The sequence below is a fragment of the Gopherus evgoodei genome, chromosome 4 (assembly GCF_007399415.2).
Source record: "Gopherus evgoodei ecotype Sinaloan lineage chromosome 4, rGopEvg1_v1.p, whole genome shotgun sequence".
Classification (NCBI taxonomy): domain Eukaryota; kingdom Metazoa; phylum Chordata; order Testudines; family Testudinidae; genus Gopherus; species Gopherus evgoodei.
The window spans coordinates 94,085,996-94,101,790 of NC_044325.1; positions in this window are offsets into that span (position 1 = coordinate 94,085,996).

Consider the following 15,795-nt stretch of genomic DNA (forward strand, 5'->3'; position numbering starts at 1 on the left):
TAGCAGAAGTGTCTTGTCCATGCAACTCCACAAAATTAATCTGGATTTGCATAATTTCTATTTAGAAGAGGACAGGCATAAATAAACTATGTGTGGAACTTTTTTTCTGGCTCACACAACTTTCCCATTAAAAATCCTCATCACTTATTGAGTTTTCATTTGAAAAACAAACTGACAAATTAAATTGAATTAAAGATTTTTTTTAAATGTAAATAATTTTCAATTCATCTGAAATGTATGTGATAAGCACTACCATTTCTATTACACCACCACCAAAATGTGCTAGGCACTGTATAAACATTTAAAGATCTGGAGGCAGATCCTCAGCTGGTATATTATGACATAGTTTCATTGACTTCCCTGAAAAGATGATACTTTATATCACCTGAGGATCTGCCCTATATATAGTCCCTTCCCCAAAGAGCTTGCAATGTCTTTACTCAAGCTCATAAACATTTATGCATGTAAATAACTTTACTTAGATGAGTAGACTGGTGGAATTTCTCCTGTGAGTAAAGCTACTCACATGTATGTTTGCAGGATAGGAGCCTAAAACACACAACCCCAATCCTTCAAAAACACCAAAACCATACAAATTACAAATGGGTGAGGGAAAGGGATACAATATACAAGGAAAGTGTTCAAGATATATTTCTCACGTGCCTTCTTGGTTCCACATTTCTTTGGCAGGTGGGGGTGACAGAAGTTATGATTTTTTAGAGAGAGAGAGAAGGTTTTTTTTAAACTCCTTACCTTTTCATTATTTTAAATTTCTCTAAGACACTTCCTTGTTTTCCAGTTTTATTAGTCATTCCAGTTGGAGTGACTAAACCCCATGACTAAGAAAGCCTAGATTAGGCTAAAAATAATATAATACAACAGTAATTACTAGAACTGTAATTAACATTTAAAGAAAGAATTTTCTGCTCTTTATTTTTATGTGCGCTATAATTTTCTCATACTCACAAAATCCAAAAGTGCCAAATTCATTTTGGAATGTTTCCTCCCAGGTAACATGAGATTTGCAAAGACCTGGAAATATTCGTTTTCTCTTTATTTTTCTTTTAAAAAAAATCACAAACATCACAAGTTTTAATTTAGTTTAATGGTTTGATAATACTGTATCGGGATTTTAAAGAAAAAGAAAATAACTGTAATGTCTTTATCAAATTAATTTATTTCCTGTAAAGATTGCGTTATTTAATCAGACACTTCAAATTGAAAAACTGTAGTTTTTTAAATTCAACTGTAGGAATTGATCCAGGACTCCTTACTGTATGCATTCAGTAAATGGCTATGGAAAAATTCAGTGAATCTGAAGTCTTATCTATATGGGAAGGTGGCACCCATTGTGCAAAATTTAGCTAAGCCACTGTAAACCTCCATGTGGACACTTTTATTTGGGTTTAAACATTTTTGTGTTTCTTTGGCTTAAGTCAATTAGGAACATGTTTAAACTAAGCCAAAATAAGTGTCCACATTGATATTCGTTAAACTGGTGCAAAACTCTGCAAAATAAATTATTTAAATTAAGATTTAGCAATTTCCTGTATAGACAAGGTCTGATTCTCTAGTCATAAGCCAGGGCTCAAACACGCTAGGCCTTGTACAAACAGATCAAAAAGATAGTTCCTACCCCTACAGACCTTACAATCTAAGTAAGAGACAAGAAATAACAGATGGATACAGACATGCAGATGGTGGAGCCCGCCCCCCCCAAAAGGAGACAATACTAGTCATCATGATAAGCAGCGTTCTCAGCACACTTACTGCCTAACAAGTTTTTTTCTAGGCATCTCAACAGAAGTGTGTTTCACAGGGGTTCTCAAACTTCATTGCACTGAGATCCCTTTCTGACAACAAAATTACTACATGACCCAAGGAGAGGGGATTGAAGCTTAAGCCCACCCAAGTCCTGCTTCTCTGGGGTGGGGGGAAGGGGGCGGTGCAAAGCTGAAGCTCAAAGACTTCAGCCCCAGGTGGGAAGCTTGTAACCCGAGCCCCACCACCTAAGGCTTCAGCTCCGGGCAGTGGGACTTGGGCTCGGGCTAAGTCTAAGCCAACCCTGGAGACCCCATTAAAATGGAGTCGTGATCCACTTTGGGGTCCCAACCCACAGTTTAAGAACTGCCATTTTAAAGTGTTATTTAAAGGAGGACAATGAGAGAGCTTAATTGAGTAGCACCTTGCTCTCTGTAGGCTCACTGAAAACAAGGGGACTGCTCACAGAATAAGATATTATTCAGAGAGTAAGGATGGAAAAATTAAGTCCTTAATATTGTTTTTTAATCTGCCTTTGTAAAACTATTTTTCAGTATTAGGTCTTGATTACATATCAAGTGACAGGCAAGAGAGTAAATGTCAGAAGATAACACTCCAGAGCACCTATTGTTATTGAGTGAACTGCAAGAATGAAGCCATGCGCATAGAACATGATCTGGTCAGTGCTATGAAAATTTTATCCCCTGAAGTGAAGGAAAAAGTCCTGAGGAGAATAAACCCATCTTTGTTTATGAAATCAGAACCCACATCTTAGTGAAACATTTCAAAGTCTAACATCTACAAACAGAAAAAAAAAATCCCTTGGTAGGAATGTTGTAATAATACTATCATCAAGAAATGAAATGCTTTGTCAAATAATTGTCAAATAATAAAGCATTAAATCCTTTTTCAGGTGTTTTTGCTTTCAGTGTGATGCAGTTTTATGTCAAAGTTTTTTTTAACTGCATTACACTCATGAAAAGGCATCCTTTGTTCTATTTTTATTTCTTTTTATCTTTACATCTTCACTGATGTACCAATTTTACTGCCAGTATATTTTTCAATCCTTTTCACAGCCTTTCATAACTAACTTGAATTCTGTTTGAGTTATGAAATCAGTAAATAGCTTAGCAATTGTATGTAAATATAACAAAGCAAGGCAGAAATAAACACCTCACAGGTATTTCTTAAAAGAAAAATGCAAAAATAAAGCATCTTAGAAAAGACCCCCTATATTTAGGCAATTTCCTTTTTTTAACTATGGCCATTTTCCATTTCTGTTGTGGTGTGTGTGACTGTGTTAAAGTGTCTATCCAAGGCTGAAGCTCAAGCCCAGGAAAAGTGATGTAATGTTGAAAAGACTGGGGAGAAATGGCATGTTCTCTATTATGCCCATGTTCTTTTGGATCCTCGGTTGCTTCTGAGTTTCCAGCGGGCAGTGGGGCCATGAGCCCTTCTCTATGTTTGTCAAGGCAGGTGCAACCACTTCTTGCTGATGTGGAACTTGCCACAGTTATCTGCACTGATGTCACTATCAAAATGGATAACTTGTAACAAGCTGTGTTTGTGGGGACAGCTAAACACCACTCAAAAATATCAGCTACTGCAGATGCATGGTCCATTTAATTATCGGTGTTTCTTCTACAAATTGCATTATTCCTGAGCTGCAGAGGCAGCATGGATTACCACTGCAATTCAAGTTTTGATGTATGAAACCTTTTATAGTTTAGATCTTGTGCATCTTAGCTACCTGGGCCTTCATGTTTTAACAAGTCTTTGAGATTAGGTCGGATGCCTGAGCTGACAATGCCTAGACGGTTTGTTAAGTTGGAGACCAGTGCGTTCTCATAAGAGGGCCCTTGCCTCTGAAACTCATTCCCCTCACTGGTCCAACAGAGTCTGGACCTTTAGTGTAAAGCCTATATACTTGCACAAGCTTACTCTGACGGGCTGTTTGTGGGAGTTAGGCCCAGATTATGTTGGCTTTTTTGCTCTCATTAGTTAGTTGATGTGTAGGGTTGTTTTTATTGTAATCATGCCTGGACTTTGATGAATAGGTAGCAATATAAACCAAGCCAAAAAAATCAATGGCCAGACTGTGTACTTTGTACATAGGACTAAATTGGGGTCAACTGCACTCCAGTGGGAGTTCCAAGAGATCGTATTTCATTGAGTTACACTCCCTTCCAGAGACAACCCATACCTGCTGATAGTGGGTGAACAGAGTGAGGGTGGTGGCTTCAGCAGATGTTATTGAGTATGCTCAGTACAAGTCAAGCAGCAAATCTGGGCAGGCCACATGATCCTGTGTGCCCCTCCCTCCCAACCACAGACACACATTACTCCCTTCCTGAGCTTTCCAGCCTACAACAGGAATGTGCACCATTTGGTTAGCGTGCATCCCTTGGGCCTATCACGGCTCAGTTCCTGTGCTGTCTGGGAGCACAGGGACTTAAACTGGACAGCTTTTTGTGCAGCGTACTGCATGGAAGAAGGGGTTCCTTGAGCATTCCACCCCACTCTGTGCCCTGCACTGTCTGGCCCAAAATTAACAAAATAAATGAATGGGCACAGCCAACTTTTGTGGTCTTAGAACTCCTTCATCCTCTTTACCCTTGTAACTAGAGCTGGCTGTAAAACTTGCAGTTGAACATTTTCCCTATAAGAAAATGCTGAATTCACAGGAACATAAGGTATCCAAATAATTATCCAAACGTTTAATTTTTAGACTGTTGAGATGCTTTGTTTCAACTATATTTTTGACTAATATAAATATAAAAGTTGAACTAAATTGCTTCCATAAAGTTTAAATGAAATATTTCAGAATATTTTTCCCCACCTAAAAAATAAATTACTACAACTTTTGTCCCTGTTTAGAACAAAACAACATTTCTAAAACTTGGTATTTCCTGTGGGATAGAAATGCCATTTTTGACCATCTCTACTTTTGATGAAAGCCGGGCTGATGCAGTTCCCTGGACTTCTTTTTATTGGGTCTGGGGTTGACCAATGGTTGTTGCAAGTCAGGTAGACAAGATGCAGTCAGCTCCTGTAGGAAGTGAACAAACTTCAAGTCTCCTAGGCTGTTGCTGCCTGAGCTAGAAAGGACAAGTTTAGATCTCAAACCCAGAACACCACATTGGAGCTGCAAGTAGACAATCTGTAGGACACATAACCTTCTGGGCTGTAAGGAAACATACAGCTATGTTTTCAATAGGTAGGGACACTTATGAACATCACTTGTCTGCTATTAGTCTAAGGCTTCGTCTATACTTAAAATTTAGGTTGACATAGCCATGGCACTCAGGGATATTAAATATCCACACACTTGAGCACCATAACTATGCCAACCTCACCCTCAGTGTAGATACATCTAAGATGATGAAATACCATTTCTGGCAACCATTGTTCTGAAGGGGGGCATTCTTACAGCAAGGGAAAAACTCCATCTATACCACTGCGTTATGCTGGCATAGCTACGGTGCCGGAACTATGCTGCTGAAGTACCCATAATATAAACACGACCTATGGCAAGCCCCTTGTTCCACGGAGCTCATTTAGATTCAGAAGTTATTTCAGAAGAAAATGTTGAAATGTTTCCTTGAACCTCAACTGAATCTGATTTTACTGACCTGGCACATTCTAGCACTGAGGTTACATGGGTTACAACCATTATCTTTCCAGCTGCCATGCCATGACAGATCACACAATCATTGCAGACCATGCTACACAGATTCATGGTAAATGGAAGCTATTCTTTCCATGGAAACAGTGACTACTGGAAGGGACAACTCCTGTGGGTCTGCCATGAAAATTGTTTTCTCTCTCGTACGAGGGAAGCTAGTGCAGCGTATGTTAGCACTGCACACAGCAGTAGTTCTCTAGGGACTAGTCCACACTACATTAACTTTTTATAACAGGGAATAGCTCAAGCTCAAATGCAATTGCAGTTCATTGTTTAATTTACTCTCCAAATCAAAAATTCATAGTTCCACCTTCCTTATCTTATTCTCAGTGTTAAATCTTAAACTGATTGGAAGGTTGGGGGAGGAACCAAGCAATCTAATTTACAAGGTATAAACTATCCAATAATGTCATAAGATGATCAATACACTTGTTCGCCCCTCCACCCTGACTGAATTTTTAGTTTGTAATAACAATAATGATCAAGGTCTTGAGCCTTGAACTCCTCCCAGCTAGTTATAATATGCTGTTGCACTTCAATTGTTATAGATTACTTAAAACTAATCTCACAGCACTTTCAGGAACTGTGAAAAATCCATTCCTTGCTTTCATTTACATTTCTGTCCTCTGTATTGTGCCTGTTATCACTTTTGATGCCATCATTGCAATCTTCCACAGCAGCAGTAATGATGCTTGGCCTTTCATGCAGGAGCTCAGTCTCTGGCAATCTCAGAGAAGTTATTTGATGAGTCGTAGTTTATGCAAATTGGATAGTATACATTTCAATAGTGTGGGAGTCCTCTAGTGGGCATCCCTGTCTTCTATTGCGATAGACCTCAGTAGTGTGGTTAATACTGCCATCTAATGGGAAGAGAAGGAACGGCTGTGCTTTCCATGGCATCTCATCTTAGACCTTATTCTTCCTATCCTCCTCCATACTTCCCAGCAAAAATAAGTGAAGCATAAGAACTAAAAGTCTTGGTTTGTGCAAATGCAGGATATTCATTAAACTCATTTGTTTCTTGTCTATTTTAAAGTAGTAATTACCGTATATACTCGTTCATCAGCTGAATTTTTTTAATAAAAAAGGGAAGCACCAGAGATGGAGGTCGGCTTATGAATGGGTATATACAGTGGTGAGAGCTGGAGCTGGTTCCCACCAGTTCGCAGGAACCAGTTGTTAAATTTAGAAACCCTTTTAGAACTGGTTGTAAAAGGCTTTTAAATTTAACAAAAGCTACAGCAGCTGCCTGCCCTGCCCCTGGTCCCAGCTCACCTGGCTCCAGCTCCGCCTCTGCCTCCTCCCCTGAAGGCTCCCCCTCCAGGCTTCCCACGAATCAGCTGTTAGTGCGGGAAGCCTGGGAGGGCTTAGATACCTGAAAAGGGTGTCATCAGGAGGAGGGAGAAAACTTGTTCACCTTAGCCTCCAATGATAGAACAAGAAGCAATGGGCTTAAACTGCAGCAAGGGAGATTTAGGTTGGACATTAGGAAAAAGTTCCTAACTGTCAGGGTAGTTAAACACTGGAATAGATTGCCTAGGGAAGTTGTGGAATCTCCATCGCTGGAGATATTTAAGAGTAGGTTAGATAAATGTCTATCAGGGATGGTCTAGACAGTATTTGGTCCTGCCATGAGGGCAGGGGACTGGACTCGATGACCTCTCGAGGTCCCTTCCAGTCCTTGAGTCTATGAGAAGGAAGCAGCAGCTTCCTGCAGGTGAGCTGGGGTGGGGGGCACGAGGAGGGCTCTAGGCGCCGTGCGTCTGCAGGCGGCCCCAGCCCCAACTCCAGCCGGCTGGGCGGCGCCACTCTGGGCCAGCCCTCAGCCCCAAGCCAGCCCCCGGTCTTCAGCCTGGCCAGTGGCTCCAGGCTGGCCCCCGGCCCTAACTCTGGCCGGCTGGGTGGCGTGGCTCCGGGCCAGCCCCCGGTCCCCAGCTCCAGGCCAGCTCTAACTCCGGCTGGCCAGGTGGCATGGCTCCAGGCCAGCCCCCGGCCCCAGCGGTGACTCCGGACGGCCGAGCGGCACGGCCCTGGGCCAGCGCCCGGCCCCCGACTCCGGCCCGGCCAGCAGCTCTGGCCCCCAGCTCTGGGCTGGCCCCCATCCTGACTGCGGGTCAGCCCCCCAGTTTTGGGCTGGCCAGCGGCTCTGGCCCAGCCCCCAATTCTGGCCCGGTGCCCACAGATCCCAGCCCCGACTCTGGGTGGCACGGCCCCCCATCTCCAGGCAGCATGGTAAGGGGGGCAGGGAGCGGGTGGTGGATAGAGGGCAGGAGGTGGTTTAGATTCGGGACTCGAAGTAGTCAGAGGGCAGGGAACAGGGGAATTGAATGGGGGCAAGGGTCCTTGGGGGGCAGTCAGGAAGGACCAGGGGTTGGATGGGGCAGTGGGAGGCAATCAAGGACAGGGGTTCCAGGGGCAGTCGGGACAGAGAGAAGGGTTGTTTGGATGGGGCAGGGGTCCTGGGGGGCCATCAGGAATAAGAGGAGGGGTTGGATGGGGCAGTAGGGGGCAGTTAGGGGATAGAGAAGGGGGGTGGATGGGGCAGGGGTCCTGGGGGTGGGGTGTCAAGGAACGTGGGGGGTTGGATGGGGCAGGAGTCCCGGGGGGCGAGAGGGGCACGACCCCCTCGTGGGGTGAGGAGGAGGGAACAGGTTGTTAATATTTTGGCAGCTTATCACTGGGTATATATAGAAAGAGAGGTGGAGTGGGACACAGCCCCTCCCCCCAACAGAGGGAGCAAGGAGATGCAGCACAGCCAGGAAAGCCAGAAGGGAAGAAGTAGGGCCAGAGTCTCTCCACTTCTGACCACGCTGCTCTCCCTACAGCCTCCGAAGCAGCTGCAGCTCTGGGTCTGGCAGGCTGCAGCCGTGCCACTTGGCCCCACCCCACCAGAGCATGCTGCGGCTTTGCCGCCCAGCCCAGCCCGCTGGAACATGTTGCGGCCGCGCCACCTGGTCTGGCCTGCCAGAGCAGGCTGTGGTCACGCTGCCCAGCTTGCTGGAGCAGCTCCAGCCAGGCCAGAGGCATCTTCCCCTTGCCCTCCCCAGATAAGATGGAAGGAATGGGATGGGGAGTGTGTGGGGGTCCCGGGCTAGGGGTGGGGTCATGTAGGGGATGGTCACAGGAGTTACTCCCCTGACTTCCAGCTTCTCCCCCCCACCCCAAATTTCCCCACCAGTTGCTATCCTGGCCCATCAGGGTAAGCAGCTGGCATGCCGGGACACTTTGTTTGCTTAGGTTTATCTCCATGCCTGTGGATGCTTAAGGTAAACAAACCATCTCAGCCCACCAGCGGCTTATCCTGGGGGCCCAGGAGCCAAAGGTTGCTGACCTCTGAATTATACAGTCGGCTTATGAACGGGTTATAAAAATTTTTCCATTTTTACTTATTCATTTTTGGGGGGGGGGCGGGATCAGCCTATAAATGAACCAGCTTATGATTGAGTATATACAATATATAGTTAACCCTCCTCCTTCTTTTCAGATTCTGATTGCAAAACCTTCTAAGGCTCAACCTTGCCCATCCTTGCTTCTGGTGCTGTTCTGGATACAACTCTGAATGAGAAACAGTTCGACTAGCACCATGTGATGCAACGAGGCTGAATTTACTCCTGACTTGCTCTGTTATGTTCAGTTTCACTTAGCAAAATCTAAAGTAACTCACAAGATCAACACCAGGTTGTTGGGGTGTGTGTGTGTTTGTTTTTTGCTGTTACTACGAGTTCACTAAGGGATGAAAAAAGATCCCTTGTGCAATACAGAGAAAAAAGCATAATTCATTGTTTGCTAAATTCTTTGTGCTGCTCTGTTTGCAGAACTGGCATTGATGGGCTGAGTGTTTCAATAGAATAGTGACAAACTGATAATGTTTGCTGCCAAATGGAACAGATAACTCAAGATTTAAAAAGTTGAAGTGACATGTCATATCGTGCAGTTGTCAGAACACTGTACAAGAGCATACAGTGCTTTAGAGTACACCATTCAGAATTGGTATTTTTATGTAATTCAGGAATACTTTGCATCAGATCCTTAGTGTCTGTAACTCATTGAAGCTCCATTGAAGTCATTGGAGCATCACTGATTTACAGCAACTGAGGATTTGCCCGGTCATAGTCCACCTTCAGTCTTCAAGTTCATTTATAGCAGCCTGAGGTCGCTATACCTGCACTTGAGTCCCACCAACTGCCCCTTGCTCTGAGCCGCTGCATGGACTATCAAAAGTGACAATTCTCCCATTATTTTCAGGAAATCTTTTCCTCTTCTGCTTGCAGCAACCTGTCAATTTTTCTCAACTTTGATCTAGAAGGACCATCTTTAAGGGTGAGGAGATCCCTATTAAGGTTGCCTGCAAATTTGCCAGTTAGTGCCTGTCTTAAATTCTCATACCATATGCATTAGAACCCAGCTCTGCACCCATTACTCAAACAGAGACTACTCATCTGAATAATCTGGTGGAGTCAATGGGCCAGACTCTCAGGTGGTATTAAGGTGTATAGTTCTTTTGCAGTCAGTAGAATTATGCCAGTTTACTTCAGCTGGGAATCTAGCCCAATCACATTACTTCCATTATAATAAATTTATTTGTGAATAAAGTTGGATGATGAGAGGTCTGAATTAACACTTGTAGTTTAAACTAGCAATGCATTTTTTGAAGTGCAGAATATACATTCAATATATACACCTCTACCTCAATATAACGTGACCCAATACAACATGAATTTGGAGGGGGGGCAGGGCTGCGCACTCCGGTGGATCAAAGCAAGTTCGATATAACATGGTTTCACCTATAACACGATTAGATTTTTTGGCTCTCAAGGACAGTGTTATATTGAAGTAAAGATGTACATACATTGTCTACTTGTTATGATTTGGGCAAAATGTCATTGAAGCTGATGGATGTAACCCCAACCTTCATTTAAGACAGTCAAAACACTCAAACTCCTTTATGAAATAATAGTGATCTCCAAATCAACACACAGACACAAGTCATCACACATAAAGGTGCCTCAAAGGCCACTCAGGAATTTGAACTGTATGGGCAGAGGGCTTCCTCAGGGATTGTTTTCAGGCGGGTGTAGGGTGACTAGATGTCCCGATTTTATAGGGATAGTCCTGATTTTTGGGTCTTTCTTATATAGGCTCCTATTACTCCCCCACCCCCAGTCTGATTTTTCATACTTTCTGTCTGGTCACTCCAGGAGGGTGTGTGGCGTCCCACCCCTCACCACCACACATACACACACACACACACAAAGACTGTCCAGACATAGCCTGAACAAGCAAAGTTAGTGTGTGGCCCAGAGAAAAACCTAGAGAGAGTCTTCTGCTGGCTATAAGAGGCTTGTGGCTGTGAGCCAGGAAACATCTCCTGGTTGTTTGGTTCCTCCTGGATTCAAAGAAACAGGACTTTGTGCATTCTGTTTAGTAAAAAAAAAAAAAAACAAACAAACAAAAAAAAAAACCCTGTATCAAAGAAACACCTAACTCCATCACCAATTTCTCATCCATCTGGAACAATCTGCAAGAGCCTGAATTTTCTTCTAGTCATTCAGGTTAAAAAGGGGAACTCTTTCCTGCTCTTAGTTATTGTTTTATGTTATTTTTCCAAAGAGAGAAAAGATTGTGGTTTAATATGTTAGCGTATGGCTAACATTATAAATCTTGCAGAATGCTCTACTATTATAACAACATTTTGCCGAAGGGTTACATTGTTTCCTTATTAGCAAAGAAGTGTGAACTAGTTTTGTGGCCAAGAAGTTCTTTAACTAACATTTTTGTCCATTTGTGAAGCCACATTTGAATGGAATCTTTAAAGGTTCTGAATTACAAGATTTATTTTTAATTTTTTTTAAATATATACTTGTATTACAGTAGCACAGAGGTGCCTGAGTCAGGATCAGGGCTCCATTGTGCTAGGCGCTGTACAAACATACAAAGGCACAGTCCCAGTCTGAAAAAGCTTACAGTCCAATATGTGACATAAAAGGTGGGGAGGATAAACAGATAGATGATAGAAAGAGTATGTCTGGATTCCAGCTGGAACAAGAAGTGTAGAAAATAGTACAAGAGATCCCATTCACAGCACATTTGTACAGCATATATTTCTGCAGACTCAAGGTTTGCATAAAATTCAAAGTGTCATTTATCCAAACCAACCCTGAATTATTTTTTTTCCACATTTGACAGTCAGTGATGATTAAACATTACTGTATTGTTTTAGCATAAATATAGTTAGATGGACCAAATTCCTTTAGACTGACTGCATTGTCTCTTACCTATTGGAAAAAACCTGGTTGCTATAATAAATATAAAGGGGATTCTTGACTGAGGCTGCTGGCTATAGACAGACCCTGTTGTTTTCCGGTCTTTCTAGTTCCCAGGCTAGCGCAGTGATGATGTCTAGTGTCAACATATAGGTCATCCCTAAATCATGACCTGAAGTAACAGTCATATTTGCTGACTGTTTGTGGACCAATCCCCCAATCATGCCAACCATCCCCTCTGTTGTTCCCATTGATATTGATCTCCATTAACAATGCTGTTTAGGATGAAAATACAATAATTTCACATCTATCCCAACATCAGAAATACACCTACCTCAGTTACAGAAACCTTTCATGTGTAAATAGACTAGAGAGTGGAATCTCTTTTTTTTTTTGGGGGGGGGGGAGAATTCCTCTTGGAAAGAGGCTATTAGAAAAATACCATATTGTAGTTTTAAGTACCCTGATGACTTAGGGGCGGGGAAAAGCTGGTGTGGCTTTATACTAAATTTCAGTTAGGACTTTTTTAAAATCAAGCATAAAAATATCATGTAATTTCAATGAATCTGGTCTAAAGGATTTTTTTCCTCCTTATACCATCTCAAACCTACAACACTCATGACTGACTTACACAAACAATATTTCTTTGGAGATTTTTTTCTTATGTTAAGTTTATGTTCAATGAAGCTGCAGTATGCCAGCCCGAGAGCTATTTGATGCACACTGGAATGCACAATAAATGAAATGTGTTCATGGTTGATTGTAATTTAAAATATAAGTTAAAGATATTTAGGTTGAGATAATCTGAAATGTAAGACTCCATGGAGGTAAACAAAATGAGCCAAGTTCTGGCAGCCTTGATGCCTGAGAGTACATCACCCTGGATCTCTGCTTTCTGCATTGGCTCCCCATATTTGATATTCAGTCTCTCCAGCTGGATTGGCTCAGGTTACCCAAGGAACCACCTTCATACCAAATCTGCTACAACCTAGTATGAGCTGGTCAAAAGTTATGCATCAACATTTTTAGATGGAAAATTGCTATTTTGCCAACTGTTTGCTTTCAAAAATGTCACTTTTTGTTAAACTTTGTGTTTCCATAAAAAACAGAAATGTGAAAATTCTCTCTGCCTCCCCCCAGTTTTTAGCAACAACAAAGAAAAAACTTAGAGATTAGTTAGAAATCAAATTAAAGTTTATCAAAAGTGTCCACGTACCAGCTGAAAATTTTTAGTTGCTGAATACCATAACATTTTCAGTTTGGGGGTTAATTAATAGAAACTTTTTCATTTTTGTCAATAAAACTGCAAAGAAAAAAGCCAAAGAATTTTTTCCTGACCTGCTGTAACTCCAATGAAAAATGGAATTGTAATCACTTATTTGACAAGGATTAAAAAAAGTGGAGAGAAGCATAGAGAGAAAGTAATACCTGTTTTCAAGAAATTAAAAACTATGTACAGCTCTAAGATACCATGGTGAATGCCAAGCATAGGATAAAATATGAGGAAGGCAGGGTAGATAAATGGTGAACCTTACTTCTATTTGTGCTTACTCAATGATGTGCATTCATGGACCTATTTATGCACTTTTGGATGCCGACACCTGCACATGGTTAGTAGATTCTTGCTTCACGAGATGCTGGTATTCTCACAAACCACACACATGTGGACAAATAGGTTGTGTGTGAAATTTCAGTCACCACTCTAGACAGCTGTTAGTGCACAACGGTGCATGCACAGATGTGGATATGCCCAAAATTCCATGGGCATGTGTGTTCAAAGCAGTCCTTATAACGGTATGACCTGTACTTTCCTTGGTAATAACACTTTAGTTTTTAAAAATTAAGGGATGCAATGGTAGTTTGCTAAAATAGATAAGCCAGCCCTCTCTCTGAAACACCACTGCACTCATGTTCTATCACAAAATAAGCCAATATGTTTGCTCATTTACTGTTTGATCGCATTTGGGTGTGATCATGCTGCCAGTGCACTCAAGTCATGCATGTGCTTTTCATCACTTTGCCAGTCCGTTCTGCTTTTGTATGCAGACAGCAAACTGAAATTTCTAAGCACCCTGCTCTCTGAAGCATTTGAACAGCAAGACTCTTATAAGTTTCCTTTTGCTGCTTGCATACAAAATTATATTAGGCAGGAACAATAGAAAAAAGATTAAATGTGCATCTTATTCATATGCTCATCTGCAATTCAACAAGTTGACCATATTTTTCAGCCTACCAGTCTTGACAGCTCTAACCTTTTTCTTCATGCAATTAATGAATGTTACACTCTCTATAAATCTAATCAGGACTATTAATAACTAGTAGATTGTTATGCTAGATTTCATTTTTTTTCAATTTGTGTTCTTTGTGATATTTTCCTTGTTTATTGTAATACACCAAAACAAATATCCGATGTACAATCAGGTAGCAAGCAAAATATGTTATGCAACATTTGCAGCTTTTGTTTGCTTTTTAGATGATTATTTTTTCATGGAAATACAGATATTATTTGAAATATAGATACTATTAAGCACATCTGAAATGCAGAAGGAGGCCTGACTCCTATTAAGTCTATGCTGTACAGAAAACACAATGAATACAACTACTGTACAGTAGCTTCTATTTGTTGGAAATCTTTTAAAAGTGTATTATCTCAAGCATTACGAATTATGCAGTTCTATAGTCAATTGAAATTCAGCCTTGTGGGTTATCTAAAGATGATGGAAGTTTCTGACAAGAAGTAGCCACATAAATAGGATGGCTGTACAAAGAGAACCTAAGTGGTGCATATATTGCATAAAACAAAAAACAAACAAAAACAAAGTATTTGCTTTCCTGAATCTCTCAGTAGAGACTGAATTACAAGAATATACTGTATATACAATAAAAGTCACACCCCACACCAGCAACACAAATTTTTGGCCTAATTTTACTGTTATTTCATCCAGATTAGACCATTGTTACTGGGTGCATCTGGCTCCGTCTGTGTCAGATTTGCAAATGAGGTAACAAATGCATTCACAGAAGTGTATATGTACTTCTTGCCCCACTCCATCCCTCACCCGTGCTCCATTTGCTTGTGCAAACCTCACTACACAGAAATAAGGACACTGCATGACTGACAGCTCTTCAGATGCAATTACTTTTGAGCATAAATTCAGAGGCATGCAGATACAAATGTGTATATGTATATCAACCTGTCGCACTGATGGTGGCACATGGATGTGGACCAATTTCTGTTGATTCATCAGACAAGCTTTCAACTTCGCACAGAGCTCTTCTTGGGACCAACACAGCAAATTCCTGTATCCAGAGTTTATAGTGCCATGTGACTTGAACGTACAATAAAGAGGTGAGGGGAACCAGCTTTTGACTTCTCTTCCCTCCTAACCCATGCTGAGGCATTATTGGATCATGCCAGGAGAAGAGGAAGCACATGCATTATGGGGAGGAAGTGATGCCTCTTCCTAGTAATTCAACTTTGAGCAAATATTTTAAAAAATATTTGCCTGAAACTGAAAAATCATAATTCGATCTAGAATTTGGCCAAACGTTTAAAGCTGAATTTCAGTCCAGAGCCAACACCAAGCCACTACATTAATAGTTTGTAATGCAATTAGCAGGGCACACATCCTAAATAAAGTTGTTGGGCATGGTGCATTATTGAACTTGACAGTCAAGTAAACAGAGTAATTAAATTGTTTATCAGTGATTATCCCAGCTAGTGCGTGGTTCTTTTAGTATACAATTTGACTGAGTCCCTGAACCTGCAATCAAATCCATGTGGTTGAACCCTTATACCCACTCCAGTCTTCATTGACTTCAGTGGAACTCCATGTAGGTTCCACATGGAAAAAATTTCAGCATCAGGGCCTAATTTGGTACCTACTGCAAATATTCTTGAGAAGGAGCACAAGTACAACTGGTGGACTATAAAAAAAACTCCCTTCACTTTTACTAGTTTAACATGCATCCCTACAGAAATAGAAATGAAAAAGAAGACCAATACCAGTGGGCTGAAATTGACTCATCCACTGATGATAGCTGATTCTGCTTCCATTTACATAGAATTGGATATTGGAAGGGCAA